Source organism: Microcebus murinus, unplaced genomic scaffold, assembly GCF_040939455.1.
Source record: "Microcebus murinus isolate Inina unplaced genomic scaffold, M.murinus_Inina_mat1.0 scaf031_hap2_Mmur4.0, whole genome shotgun sequence".
NCBI classification, from domain to species: Eukaryota; Metazoa; Chordata; class Mammalia; order Primates; family Cheirogaleidae; genus Microcebus; species Microcebus murinus.
Window position 1 is genome coordinate 1 of NW_027438977.1, and position 12,409 is coordinate 12,409.

The 12,409-nt window shown below is 63.9% G+C and overlaps 4 non-coding genes across 4 annotated transcripts; all 4 read right to left on the reverse strand.

Moving 5' to 3' along the window:
- Positions 1-916: 916 nt before the first annotated feature.
- On the reverse strand, positions 917-1,035 carry LOC142868403 (5S ribosomal RNA). The gene has a single exon (XR_012917406.1). It is a non-coding gene; the product is annotated as a 5S ribosomal RNA (ribosomal RNA).
- A 3,543-nt stretch (positions 1,036-4,578) lies between these two features.
- Positions 4,579-4,697, reverse strand: LOC142868430 (5S ribosomal RNA). Its single transcript, XR_012917432.1, has one exon. It is a non-coding gene; the product is annotated as a 5S ribosomal RNA (ribosomal RNA).
- Positions 4,698-8,210: 3,513 nt separating this feature from the next.
- On the reverse strand, positions 8,211-8,329 carry LOC142868441 (5S ribosomal RNA). The gene has a single exon (XR_012917443.1). It is a non-coding gene; the product is annotated as a 5S ribosomal RNA (ribosomal RNA).
- Positions 8,330-11,866: 3,537 nt separating this feature from the next.
- LOC142868452 (5S ribosomal RNA) lies at positions 11,867-11,985 on the reverse strand. The gene has a single exon (XR_012917454.1). It is a non-coding gene; the product is annotated as a 5S ribosomal RNA (ribosomal RNA).
- Between the last annotated feature and the right edge of the window lie 424 nt (positions 11,986-12,409).

The following is a 12,409-nucleotide window of genomic DNA, read 5'->3' on the forward strand; positions in this document are numbered from 1 at the left end:
GTTCTCCTGGCCAGAGCTGGAACCCGTTCCAGTAAGCCAGGTAGCCCAAGAATGGACACACGAGCACCACGTGCTCGCGCTCACCAGCAAATGGGTACGAACCGATGGACACCTAAGTGGACACAGAGGAATCACCTTCATCGGGTGGGTGTCGGGCGGGTGGGGGGAGGGGATGGGCATACACCTCCATTAGGAATGGGGTGGGTGCGCACCGACTGGGGGATGGGCGCACTTGAGGCTCTGACCCGAGGGGGGAGGCAGGGAGAGGGCAACGTACCCGACCCTAACATTGGTACCCCCACAATACGCTGGAACGACATCAGAGGTAAATGAATAAGAACACAGGGGGGAGGGGGGCACGGGCAACACATGTCACCTTAATACTTGGACTCCCATCATCTGCTTGAAAAGAGAGAGAAAAGAAAATGCAATCATAGAGATAAGAGACACTTTTTAAAGATAATGAATCCGAAGAGAAAAGTAAAAGGAGGCCTGTGGAGCAGGTCTGGGTGTGACTCCGGATCCCCCAACATCAGGTGCCACCACCAAAGATTCCTACGTGTAGCCCATAGAACCCCAAAAGCAACGGGACGAGTTCTGGTCACATACTCCCTCCAAATGACATCCTGGCCTTCTTCTGGAACTCCCTCCCCTCTCAGACTCTCAAGGTTTCCTCCAGCGTGTCGGTTCCCACAGAGCAGACCTTTGGTCTGAGACCTGACAGTCCAGAAGCCACGCATGCTGCCGCGTGACGGCGGTGTCGCGGCTTGGGACAAGAGGAGGCCCCACGGTGCGGGCTGGGGCGCCAGGCACCGCGGCGGGCGCTGAGGGTGGGGGTGACCCCCACCCCGGGCCGCCGCCTCGCTCCCAGAGAGGGGACAGAACAGGAGGCAAAACAAAAAAAAAAAAAAGAAGAAGCCGACGGCACCCGGTATTCCCAGGCGGTCTCCCATCCAAGTACTAACCAGGCCCGACCCTGCTTAGCTTCCCAGACCAGACGAGGTCGGGCGCGTTCAGGGTGGTGTGGCCCTAGACGGCGGAGGGCGCCCCTGCCCCGCTCAAGAAGCCGAGCCTCTCTGCACTTCCCCGCCGCCTCCTCCCGCCCCAGGCCCCGCACCGGCGCTGACCCGCGCCGGGCCGGGCCTGTTGAGTTCACCGGCCGGGTCCGGCGGGCTCCGAGGGACGGGGGTGACAGGCGGGGCGGGGCGGGGCGGGCAGGGAGCGGTGGGCCGGGGTGGGGGGCTGTCTCTCTATACACACACAAACACACACACACACACACTCACACTCACTCACTCACACTCACACAAGATGCGCCTCCACGGCTGGACTCGCCAAGGTGGAGACCTTCCAGCCCCCTTCCTCTCCTCGCCTGGCCTCCTTCCCCTACCCGCCCCCCACCCCCAGCTCGTGGCCGCCCCCGCCGCCGCCGCCGCCGCCGCCGCAGCCGCCGCCGATTGCGCACGCGCGGATCGCCCGCCCTTTGACCCCAGGCAGGGGCCGCCCTCCCCGACAACCCCTTTCAGCTGGGCCCCCCACCCTGTGGGTGGGCTGCCGCCTATTCCCCCGGGCCCGGGCTGGGGCACAGCGCATGGGGGAGGGGAGCGAGTGTATGGGGCGTCTCTCTCCCTCTCTAGGGATGTGTCCCATGGGTGGGGTGGCGTGGTTTGTGGGGCGCTGAAGAAATCAGTCCCCTCCATCTCCTACCTCTGGAAAACGCCCAAGCCCTTGGAGAACTGCCGGCAACGCGACCGGGGGGGGGGGGGGGGGGCCGGGACCCTCCTCTGCGTCCTCCTGTGGCCCAGTCCAAGGGGCCTGGGCCTGGCCGGGGCTGCATTGGACCCCGACCACCCTGGCGTGTGGACTCGCTAAAAATCGGCGATTAGATATTGGATTCCAGCTTCATTGAGGTCATTTCACTAATGAGTGCACCGGAAAGAGTTTCCTAATCCATCTGTGAGGGTGGCAACTGAAAGAGAATTTGAAAGCTGACAGAATAGGCGAGGAAAGGCATAGGAGATTTCCACACCCAGTAAGGAAGCCTTTCCCGAAATGGAAGAAAGAAACGAGCAAACAGAAACACCGGTAGCCCGCCAGGATCAGAGTCTGCCCCCGAGAGAAAGTACCCTGACCAGGTTCACCCGTGGGTGGGTGGCGAGCTAGCGGCATTCAGAAGAGCGAGGCCCGCAGTCTGTGCAGAAGACACCTGCACTCGGGTGTGTGTGGCGGCACGATTCACAAGCAGCTCCAGATGTTAAGCCAAGGAGAAGCCAGGGAGTTCCCAACGCCCCAGGTGTCCTCAGCCCACGACTGGCTGCTGGGGGAATGCGAAGCCCGGCTCCTTGTCTCAGAGCGGGACAACCAGGAGGTGTGACGTACACCCCGGGGTTCCCAGGAGGATCAGGCTGAAGCTGGGACTTGGCCTGAAAGTGTCCCCTCGCATGGCCACCCCCTTCCCCTTCCTGCTCCTCTACTCCTGGTGCCCCTCCATCCAGGGGCCAGACCTTAAAGAGTCACCCGCAAGAGAATCCTGGTCCCAAAGGAGCCTTCTGGGGGACCCGTGCTGAGAGAGGTTGTGGGCATGGCCCGCTGGGGCTCTGCCCGACCCAGGGCTGAGAGATGCAACCTCCCAGCTCTGGGTCCCTGCAGGGGAAGCGTTGGCAAGCACAGGGCCAGTCCTCCAAAGGCCCAGGTGCAGGGAGCCCAGGCCAAGCAGCCTGTGGAAGAAGCCACCCCGGGAAGACGACTGCAGGCCACGGCCCTTCCCACCTCCTCCTCCTCCTCCTCCTGCTCCTCCACCCCCCCGACCTCCCACCCCCCACCCCCGACATGGCGCAGGGCTCAGAGACACCTCAGACACTTGCTACCCAAAGTGCAAAGGGCATCAGTTGCTCCTCCAAACCCCCCCCCCCTGCCCAGCAGACCGCGTTGTCCAGCCAGCCCCCGGGCCTCCCTGGGGTGCCCAGCACAAAAGTGCAGACAACCACCGGACCCTCAATCTCAGTTTTCGGATGTTTTTGCCACTCTAAGGACCCGCAGGCCAGCTGGGCCTTCTGGCAGGACAGAGAGCCCCGGAATCCGACGTGGAGAGCTGGGTGTACGTCCCCACGAGGAGGCGGTCCCCACCTCCGCGGCTCTCCCCTTGCGGGGGGGGGGGGAAAGCAGCCACGGGGCCTCAGAGAAGACACCAGGCTGGGCGCCCGCCCCACAGTGGGGGCACGTCCCCCGCAGGCCACTTAGCGACGGCCGCCGGCCGGCGGACGGTTGGGTGGCGCGAGACGCTGCGGCCGCCCTGCTACCGGGTTCCTGGGAGGGCGTCCTGGAACCAGCGTCCACACCAAGCCCTTGGAAGGCCCAGGCGACGGAGGAGCCCCGTCAGGCAGGGGCCGAGGACGGTGACGGCCCGGGCGGGGAGGAGCGTGTCAGGCAGGGGCAGAGGACGGTGACAGGCCGGGCGGGAAGGAGTCAGTCAGGCAGGGGCCGAGGAGGAGACGGGCTGGGTAAGGGTTAGGGTTAGAGTCAGGGCACAAGTCACAATCGCAAAGACCTGGAAGCGACCCGAGTGCCCATCGACCCACGAGTGCGTAAATGAAATGTGGCGCGTGGACACCACGGAGTGCTATTCAGCTAGGAGGAGCAGCGGTGAGAGGGCACCTCTCGTGGTTCTCCTGGCCAGAGCTGGAACCCGTTCCAGTAAGCCAGGTAGCCCAAGAATGGACACACGAGCACCACGTGCTCGCGCTCACCAGCAAATGGGTACGAACCGATGGACACCTAAGTGGACACAGAGGAATCACCTTCATCGGGTGGGTGTCGGGCGGGTGGGGGGAGGGGATGGGCATACACCTCCATTAGGAATGGGGTGGGTGCGCACCGACTGGGGGATGGGCGCACTTGAGGCTCTGACCCGAGGGGGGAGGCAGGGAGAGGGCAACGTACCCGACCCTAACATTGGTACCCCCACAATACGCTGGAACGACATCAGAGGTAAATGAATAAGAACACAGGGGGGAGGGGGGCACGGGCAACACATGTCACCTTAATACTTGGACTCCCATCATCTGCTTGAAAAGAGAGAGAAAAGAAAATGCAATCATAGAGATAAGAGACACTTTTTAAAGATAATGAATCCGAAGAGAAAAGTAAAAGGAGGCCTGTGGAGCAGGTCTGGGTGTGACTCCGGATCCCCCAACATCAGGTGCCACCACCAAAGATTCCTACGTGTAGCCCATAGAACCCCAAAAGCAACGGGACGAGTTCTGGTCACATACTCCCTCCAAATGACATCCTGGCCTTCTTCTGGAACTCCCTCCCCTCTCAGACTCTCAAGGTTTCCTCCAGCGTGTCGGTTCCCACAGAGCAGACCTTTGGTCTGAGACCTGACAGTCCAGAAGCCACGCATGCTGCCGCGTGACGGCGGTGTCGCGGCTTGGGACAAGAGGAGGCCCCACGGTGCGGGCTGGGGCGCCAGGCACCGCGGCGGGCGCTGAGGGTGGGGGTGACCCCCACCCCGGGCCGCCGCCTCGCTCCCAGAGAGGGGACAGAACAGGAGGCAAAACAAAAAAAAAAAAAAGAAGAAGCCGACGGCACCCGGTATTCCCAGGCGGTCTCCCATCCAAGTACTAACCAGGCCCGACCCTGCTTAGCTTCCCAGACCAGACGAGGTCGGGCGCGTTCAGGGTGGTGTGGCCCTAGACGGCGGAGGGCGCCCCTGCCCCGCTCAAGAAGCCGAGCCTCTCTGCACTTCCCCGCCGCCTCCTCCCGCCCCAGGCCCCGCACCGGCGCTGACCCGCGCCGGGCCGGGCCTGTTGAGTTCACCGGCCGGGTCCGGCGGGCTCCGAGGGACGGGGGTGACAGGCGGGGCGGGGCGGGGCAGGCAGGGAGCGGTGGGCCGGGGTGGGGGGCTGTCTCTCTATACACACACAAACACACACACACACACACTCACACTCACTCACTCACACTCACACAAGATGCGCCTCCACGGCTGGACTCGCCAAGGTGGAGACCTTCCAGCCCCCTTCCTCTCCTCGCCTGGCCTCCTTCCCCTACCCGCCCCCCACCCCCAGCTCGTGGCCGCCCCCGCAAACGCCCGCCGCCGCCGATTGCGCACGCGCGGATCGCCCGCCCTTTGACCCCAGGCAGGGGCCGCCCTCCCCGACAACCCCTTTCAGCTGGGCCCCCCACCCTGTGGGTGGGCTGCCGCCTATTCCCCCGGGCCCGGGCTGGGGCACAGCGCATGGGGGAGGGGAGCGAGTGTATGGGGCGTCTCTCTCTCTCTCTAGGGATGTGTCCCATGGGTGGGGTGGCGTGGTTTGTGGGGCGCTGAAGAAATCAGTCCCCTCCATCTCCTACCTCTGGAAAACGCCCAAGCCCTTGGAGAACTGCCGGCAACGCGACCGGGGGGGGGGGGGGGGGGCCGGGACCCTCCTCTGCGTCCTCCTGTGGCCCAGTCCAAGGGGCCTGGGCCTGGCCGGGGCTGCATTGGACCCCGACCACCCTGGCGTGTGGACTCGCTAACCAGCTTCATTGAGGTCATTTCACTAATGAGTGCACCGGAAAGAGTTTCCTAATCCATCTGTGAGGGTGGCAACTGAAAGAGAATTTGAAAGCTGACAGAATAGGCGAGGAAAGGCATAGGAGATTTCCACACCCAGTAAGGAAGCCTTTCCCGAAATGGAAGAAAGAAACGAGCAAACAGAAACACCGGTAGCCCGCCAGGATCAGAGTCTGCCCCCGAGAGAAAGTACCCTGACCAGGTTCACCCGTGGGTGGGTGGCGAGCTAGCGGCATTCAGAAGAGCGAGGCCCGCAGTCTGTGCAGAAGACACCTGCACTCGGGTGTGTGTGGCGGCACGATTCACAAGCAGCTCCAGATGTTAAGCCAAGGAGAAGCCAGGGAGTTCCCAACGCCCCAGGTGTCCTCAGCCCACGACTGGCTGCTGGGGGAATGCGAAGCCCGGCTCCTTGTCTCAGAGCGGGACAACCAGGAGGTGTGACGTACACCCCGGGGTTCCCAGGAGGATCAGGCTGAAGCTGGGACTTGGCCTGAAAGTGTCCCCTCGCATGGCCACCCCCTTCCCCTTCCTGCTCCTCTACTCCTGGTGCCCCTCCATCCAGGGGCCAGACCTTAAAGAGTCACCCGCAAGAGAATCCTGGTCCCAAAGGAGCCTTCTGGGGGACCCGTGCTGAGAGAGGTTGTGGGCATGGCCCGCTGGGGCTCTGCCCGACCCAGGGCTGAGAGATGCAACCTCCCAGCTCTGGGTCCCTGCAGGGGAAGCGTTGGCAAGCACAGGGCCAGTCCTCCAAAGGCCCAGGTGCAGGGAGCCCAGGCCAAGCAGCCTGTGGAAGAAGCCACCCCGGGAAGACGACTGCAGGCCACGGCCCTTCCCACCTCCTCCTCCTCCTCCTCCTGCTCCTCCACCCCCCCGACCTCCCACCCCCCACCCCCGACATGGCGCAGGGCTCAGAGACACCTCAGACACTTGCTACCCAAAGTGCAAAGGGCATCAGTTGCTCCTCCAAACCCCCCCCCCCTGCCCAGCAGACCGCGTTGTCCAGCCAGCCCCCGGGCCTCCCTGGGGTGCCCAGCACAAAAGTGCAGACAACCACCGGACCCTCAATCTCAGTTTTCGGATGTTTTTGCCACTCTAAGGACCCGCAGGCCAGCTGGGCCTTCTGGCAGGACAGAGAGCCCCGGAATCCGACGTGGAGAGCTGGGTGTACGTCCCCACGAGGAGGCGGTCCCCACCTCCGCGGCTCTCCCCTTGCGGGGGGGGGGGGGAAAGCAGCCACGGGGCCTCAGAGAAGACACCAGGCTGGGCGCCCGCCCCACAGTGGGGGCACGTCCCCCGCAGGCCACTTAGCGACGGCCGCCGGCCGGCGGACGGTTGGGTGGCGCGAGACGCTGCGGCCGCCCTGCTACCGGGTTCCTGGGAGGGCGTCCTGGAACCAGCGTCCACACCAAGCCCTTGGAAGGCCCAGGCGACGGAGGAGCCCCGTCAGGCAGGGGCCGAGGACGGTGACGGCCCGGGCGGGGAGGAGCGTGTCAGGCAGGGGCAGAGGACGGTGACAGGTGACAGGCCGGGCGGGAAGGAGTCAGTCAGGCAGGGGCCGAGGAGGAGACGGGCTGGGTAAGGGTTAGGGTTAGAGTCAGGGCACAAGTCACAATCGCAAAGACCTGGAAGCGACCCGAGTGCCCATCGACCCACGAGTGCGTAAATGAAATGTGGCGCGTGGACACCACGGAGTGCTATTCAGCTAGGAGGAGCAGCGGTGAGAGGGCACCTCTCGTGGTTCTCCTGGCCAGAGCTGGAACCCGTTCCAGTAAGCCAGGTAGCCCAAGAATGGACACACGAGCACCACGTGCTCGCGCTCACCAGCAAATGGGTACGAACCGATGGACACCTAAGTGGACACAGAGGAATCACCTTCATCGGGTGGGTGTCGGGCGGGTGGGGGGAGGGGATGGGCATACACCTCCATTAGGAATGGGGTGGGTGCGCACCGACTGGGGGATGGGCGCACTTGAGGCTCTGACCCGAGGGGGGAGGCAGGGAGAGGGCAACGTACCCGACCCTAACATTGGTACCCCCACAATACGCTGGAACGACATCAGAGGTAAATGAATAAGAACACAGGGGGGAGGGGGGCACGGGCAAGACATGTCACCTTAATACTTGGACTCCCATCATCTGCTTGAAAAGAGAGAGAAAAGAAAATGCAATCATAGAGATAAGAGACACTTTTTAAAGATAATGAATCCGAAGAGAAAAGTAAAAGGAGGCCTGTGGAGCAGGTCTGGGTGTGACTCCGGATCCCCCAACATCAGGTGCCACCACCAAAGATTCCTACGTGTAGCCCATAGAACCCCAAAAGCAACGGGACGAGTTCTGGTCACATACTCCCTCCAAATGACATCCTGGCCTTCTTCTGGAACTCCCTCCCCTCTCAGACTCTCAAGGTTTCCTCCAGCGTGTCGGTTCCCACAGAGCAGACCTTTGGTCTGAGACCTGACAGTCCAGAAGCCACGCATGCTGCCGCGTGACGGCGGTGTCGCGGCTTGGGACAAGAGGAGGCCCCACGGTGCGGGCTGGGGCGCCAGGCACCGCGGCGGGCGCTGAGGGTGGGGGTGACCCCCACCCCGGGCCGCCGCCTCGCTCCCAGAGAGGGGACAGAACAGGAGGCAAAACAAAAAAAAAAAAAAGAAGAAGCCGACGGCACCCGGTATTCCCAGGCGGTCTCCCATCCAAGTACTAACCAGGCCCGACCCTGCTTAGCTTCCCAGACCAGACGAGGTCGGGCGCGTTCAGGGTGGTGTGGCCCTAGACGGCGGAGGGCGCCCCTGCCCCGCTCAAGAAGCCGAGCCTCTCTGCACTTCCCCGCCGCCTCCTCCCGCCCCAGGCCCCGCACCGGCGCTGACCCGCGCCGGGCCGGGCCTGTTGAGTTCACCGGCCGGGTCCGGCGGGCTCCGAGGGACGGGGGTGACAGGCGGGGCGGGGCGGGGCGGGCAGGGAGCGGTGGGCCGGGGTGGGGGGCTGTCTCTCTATACACACACAAACACACACACACACACACTCACACTCACTCACTCACACTCACACAAGATGCGCCTCCACGGCTGGACTCGCCAAGGTGGAGACCTTCCAGCCCCCTTCCTCTCCTCGCCTGGCCTCCTTCCCCTACCCGCCCCCCACCCCCAGCTCGTGGCCGCCCCCGCCGCCGCCCGCCGCCGCCGATTGCGCACGCGCGGATCGCCCGCCCTTTGACCCCAGGCAGGGGCCGCCCTCCCCGACAACCCCTTTCAGCTGGGCCCCCCACCCTGTGGGTGGGCTGCCGCCTATTCCCCCGGGCCCGGGCTGGGGCACAGCGCATGGGGGAGGGGAGCGAGTGTATGGGGCGTCTCTCTCTCTCTCTAGGGATGTGTCCCATGGGTGGGGTGGCGTGGTTTGTGGGGCGCTGAAGAAATCAGTCCCCTCCATCTCCTACCTCTGGAAAACGCCCAAGCCCTTGGAGAACTGCCGGCAACGCGACGGGGGGGGGGGGGGGGGGCCGGGACCCTCCTCTGCGTCCTCCTGTGGCCCAGTCCAAGGGGCCTGGGCCTGGCCGGGGCTGCATTGGACCCCGACCACCCTGGCGTGTGGACTCGCTAAAAATCGGCGATTAGATATTGGATTCCAGCTTCATTGAGGTCATTTCACTAATGAGTGCACCGGAAAGAGTTTCCTAATCCATCTGTGAGGGTGGCAACTGAAAGAGAATTTGAAAGCTGACAGAATAGGCGAGGAAAGGCATAGGAGATTTCCACACCCAGTAAGGAAGCCTTTCCCGAAATGGAAGAAAGAAACGAGCAAACAGAAACACCGGTAGCCCGCCAGGATCAGAGTCTGCCCCCGAGAGAAAGTACCCTGACCAGGTTCACCCGTGGGTGGGTGGCGAGCTAGCGGCATTCAGAAGCATTCAGAAGAGCGAGGCCCGCAGTCTGTGCAGAAGACACCTGCACTCGGGTGTGTGTGGCGGCACGATTCACAAGCAGCTCCAGATGTTAAGCCAAGGAGAAGCCAGGGAGTTCCCAACGCCCCAGGTGTCCTCAGCCCACGACTGGCTGCTGGGGGAATGCGAAGCCCGGCTCCTTGTCTCAGAGCGGGACAACCAGGAGGTGTGACGTACACCCCGGGGTTCCCAGGAGGATCAGGCTGAAGCTGGGACTTGGCCTGAAAGTGTCCCCTCGCATGGCCACCCCCTTCCCCTTCCTGCTCCTCTACTCCTGGTGCCCCTCCATCCAGGGGCCAGACCTTAAAGAGTCACCCGCAAGAGAATCCTGGTCCCAAAGGAGCCTTCTGGGGGACCCGTGCTGAGAGAGGTTGTGGGCATGGCCCGCTGGGGCTCTGCCCGACCCAGGGCTGAGAGATGCAACCTCCCAGCTCTGGGTCCCTGCAGGGGAAGCGTTGGCAAGCACAGGGCCAGTCCTCCAAAGGCCCAGGTGCAGGGAGCCCAGGCCAAGCAGCCTGTGGAAGAAGCCACCCCGGGAAGACGACTGCAGGCCACGGCCCTTCCCACCTCCTCCTCCTCCTCCTCCTGCTCCTCCACCCCCCCCCCGACCTCCCACCCCCCACCCCCGACATGGCGCAGGGCTCAGAGACACCTCAGACACTTGCTACCCAAAGTGCAAAGGGCATCAGTTGCTCCTCCAAACCCCCCCCCCCTGCCCAGCAGACCGCGTTGTCCAGCCAGCCCCCGGGCCTCCCTGGGGTGCCCAGCACAAAACACCGGACCCTCAATCTCAGTTTTCGGATGTTTTTGCCACTCTAAGGACCCGCAGGCCAGCTGGGCCTTCTGGCAGGACAGAGAGCCCCGGAATCCGACGTGGAGAGCTGGGTGTACGTCCCCACGAGGAGGCGGTCCCCACCTCCGCGGCTCTCCCCTTGCGGGGGGGGGGGGAAAGCAGCCACGGGGCCTCAGAGAAGACACCAGGCTGGGCGCCCGCCCCACAGTGGGGGCACGTCCCCCGCAGGCCACTTAGCGACGGCCGCCGGCCGGCGGACGGTTGGGTGGCGCGAGACGCTGCGGCCGCCCTGCTACCGGGTTCCTGGGAGGGCGTCCTGGAACCAGCGTCCACACCAAGCCCTTGGAAGGCCCAGGCGACGGAGGAGCCCCGTCAGGCAGGGGCCGAGGACGGTGACGGCCCGGGCGGGGAGGAGCGTGTCAGGCAGGGGCAGAGGACGGTGACAGGTGACAGGCCGGGCGGGAAGGAGTCAGTCAGGCAGGGGCCGAGGAGGAGACGGGCTGGGTAAGGGTTAGGGTTAGAGTCAGGGCACAAGTCACAATCGCAAAGACCTGGAAGCGACCCGAGTGCCCATCGACCCACGAGTGCGTAAATGAAATGTGGCGCGTGGACACCACGGAGTGCTATTCAGCTAGGAGGAGCAGCGGTGAGAGGGCACCTCTCGTGGTTCTCCTGGCCAGAGCTGGAACCCGTTCCAGTAAGCCAGGTAGCCCAAGAATGGACACACGAGCACCACGTGCTCGCGCTCACCAGCAAATGGGTACGAACCGATGGACACCTAAGTGGACACAGAGGAATCACCTTCATCGGGTGGGTGTCGGGCGGGTGGGGGGAGGGGATGGGCATACACCTCCATTAGGAATGGGGTGGGTGCGCACCGACTGGGGGATGGGCGCACTTGAGGCTCTGACCCGAGGGGGGAGGCAGGGAGAGGGCAACGTACCCGACCCTAACATTGGTACCCCCACAATACGCTGGAACGACATCAGAGGTAAATGAATAAGAACACAGGGGGGAGGGGGGCACGGGCAACACATGTCACCTTAATACTTGGACTCCCATCATCTGCTTGAAAAGAGAGAGAAAAGAAAATGCAATCATAGAGATAAGAGACACTTTTTAAAGATAATGAATCCGAAGAGAAAAGTAAAAGGAGGCCTGTGGAGCAGGTCTGGGTGTGACTCCGGATCCCCCAACATCAGGTGCCACCACCAAAGATTCCTACGTGTAGCCCATAGAACCCCAAAAGCAACGGGACGAGTTCTGGTCACATACTCCCTCCAAATGACATCCTGGCCTTCTTCTGGAACTCCCTCCCCTCTCAGACTCTCAAGGTTTCCTCCAGCGTGTCGGTTCCCACAGAGCAGACCTTTGGTCTGAGACCTGACAGTCCAGAAGCCACGCATGCTGCCGCGTGACGGCGGTGTCGCGGCTTGGGACAAGAGGAGGCCCCACGGTGCGGGCTGGGGCGCCAGGCACCGCGGCGGGCGCTGAGGGTGGGGGTGACCCCCACCCCGGGCCGCCGCCTCGCTCCCAGAGAGGGGACAGAACAGGAGGCAAAACAAAAAAAAAAAAAAGAAGAAGCCGACGGCACCCGGTATTCCCAGGCGGTCTCCCATCCAAGTACTAACCAGGCCCGACCCTGCTTAGCTTCCCAGACCAGACGAGGTCGGGCGCGTTCAGGGTGGTGTGGCCCTAGACGGCGGAGGGCGCCCCTGCCCCGCTCAAGAAGCCGAGCCTCTCTGCACTTCCCCGCCGCCTCCTCCCGCCCCAGGCCCCGCACCGGCGCTGACCCGCGCCGGGCCGGGCCTGTTGAGTTCACCGGCCGGGTCCGGCGGGCTCCGAGGGACGGGGGTGACAGGCGGGGCGGGGCGGGGCGGGCAGGGAGCGGTGGGCCGGGGTGGGGGGCTGTCTCTCTATACACACACAAACACACACACACACACACTCACACTCACTCACTCACACTCACACAAGATGCGCCTCCACGGCTGGACTCGCCAAGGTGGAGACCTTCCAGCCCCCTTCCTCTCCTCGCCTGGCCTCCTTCCCCTACCCGCCCCCCACCCCCAGCTCGTGGCCGCCCCCGCCGCCGCCCGCCGCCGCCGATTGCGCACGCGCGGAT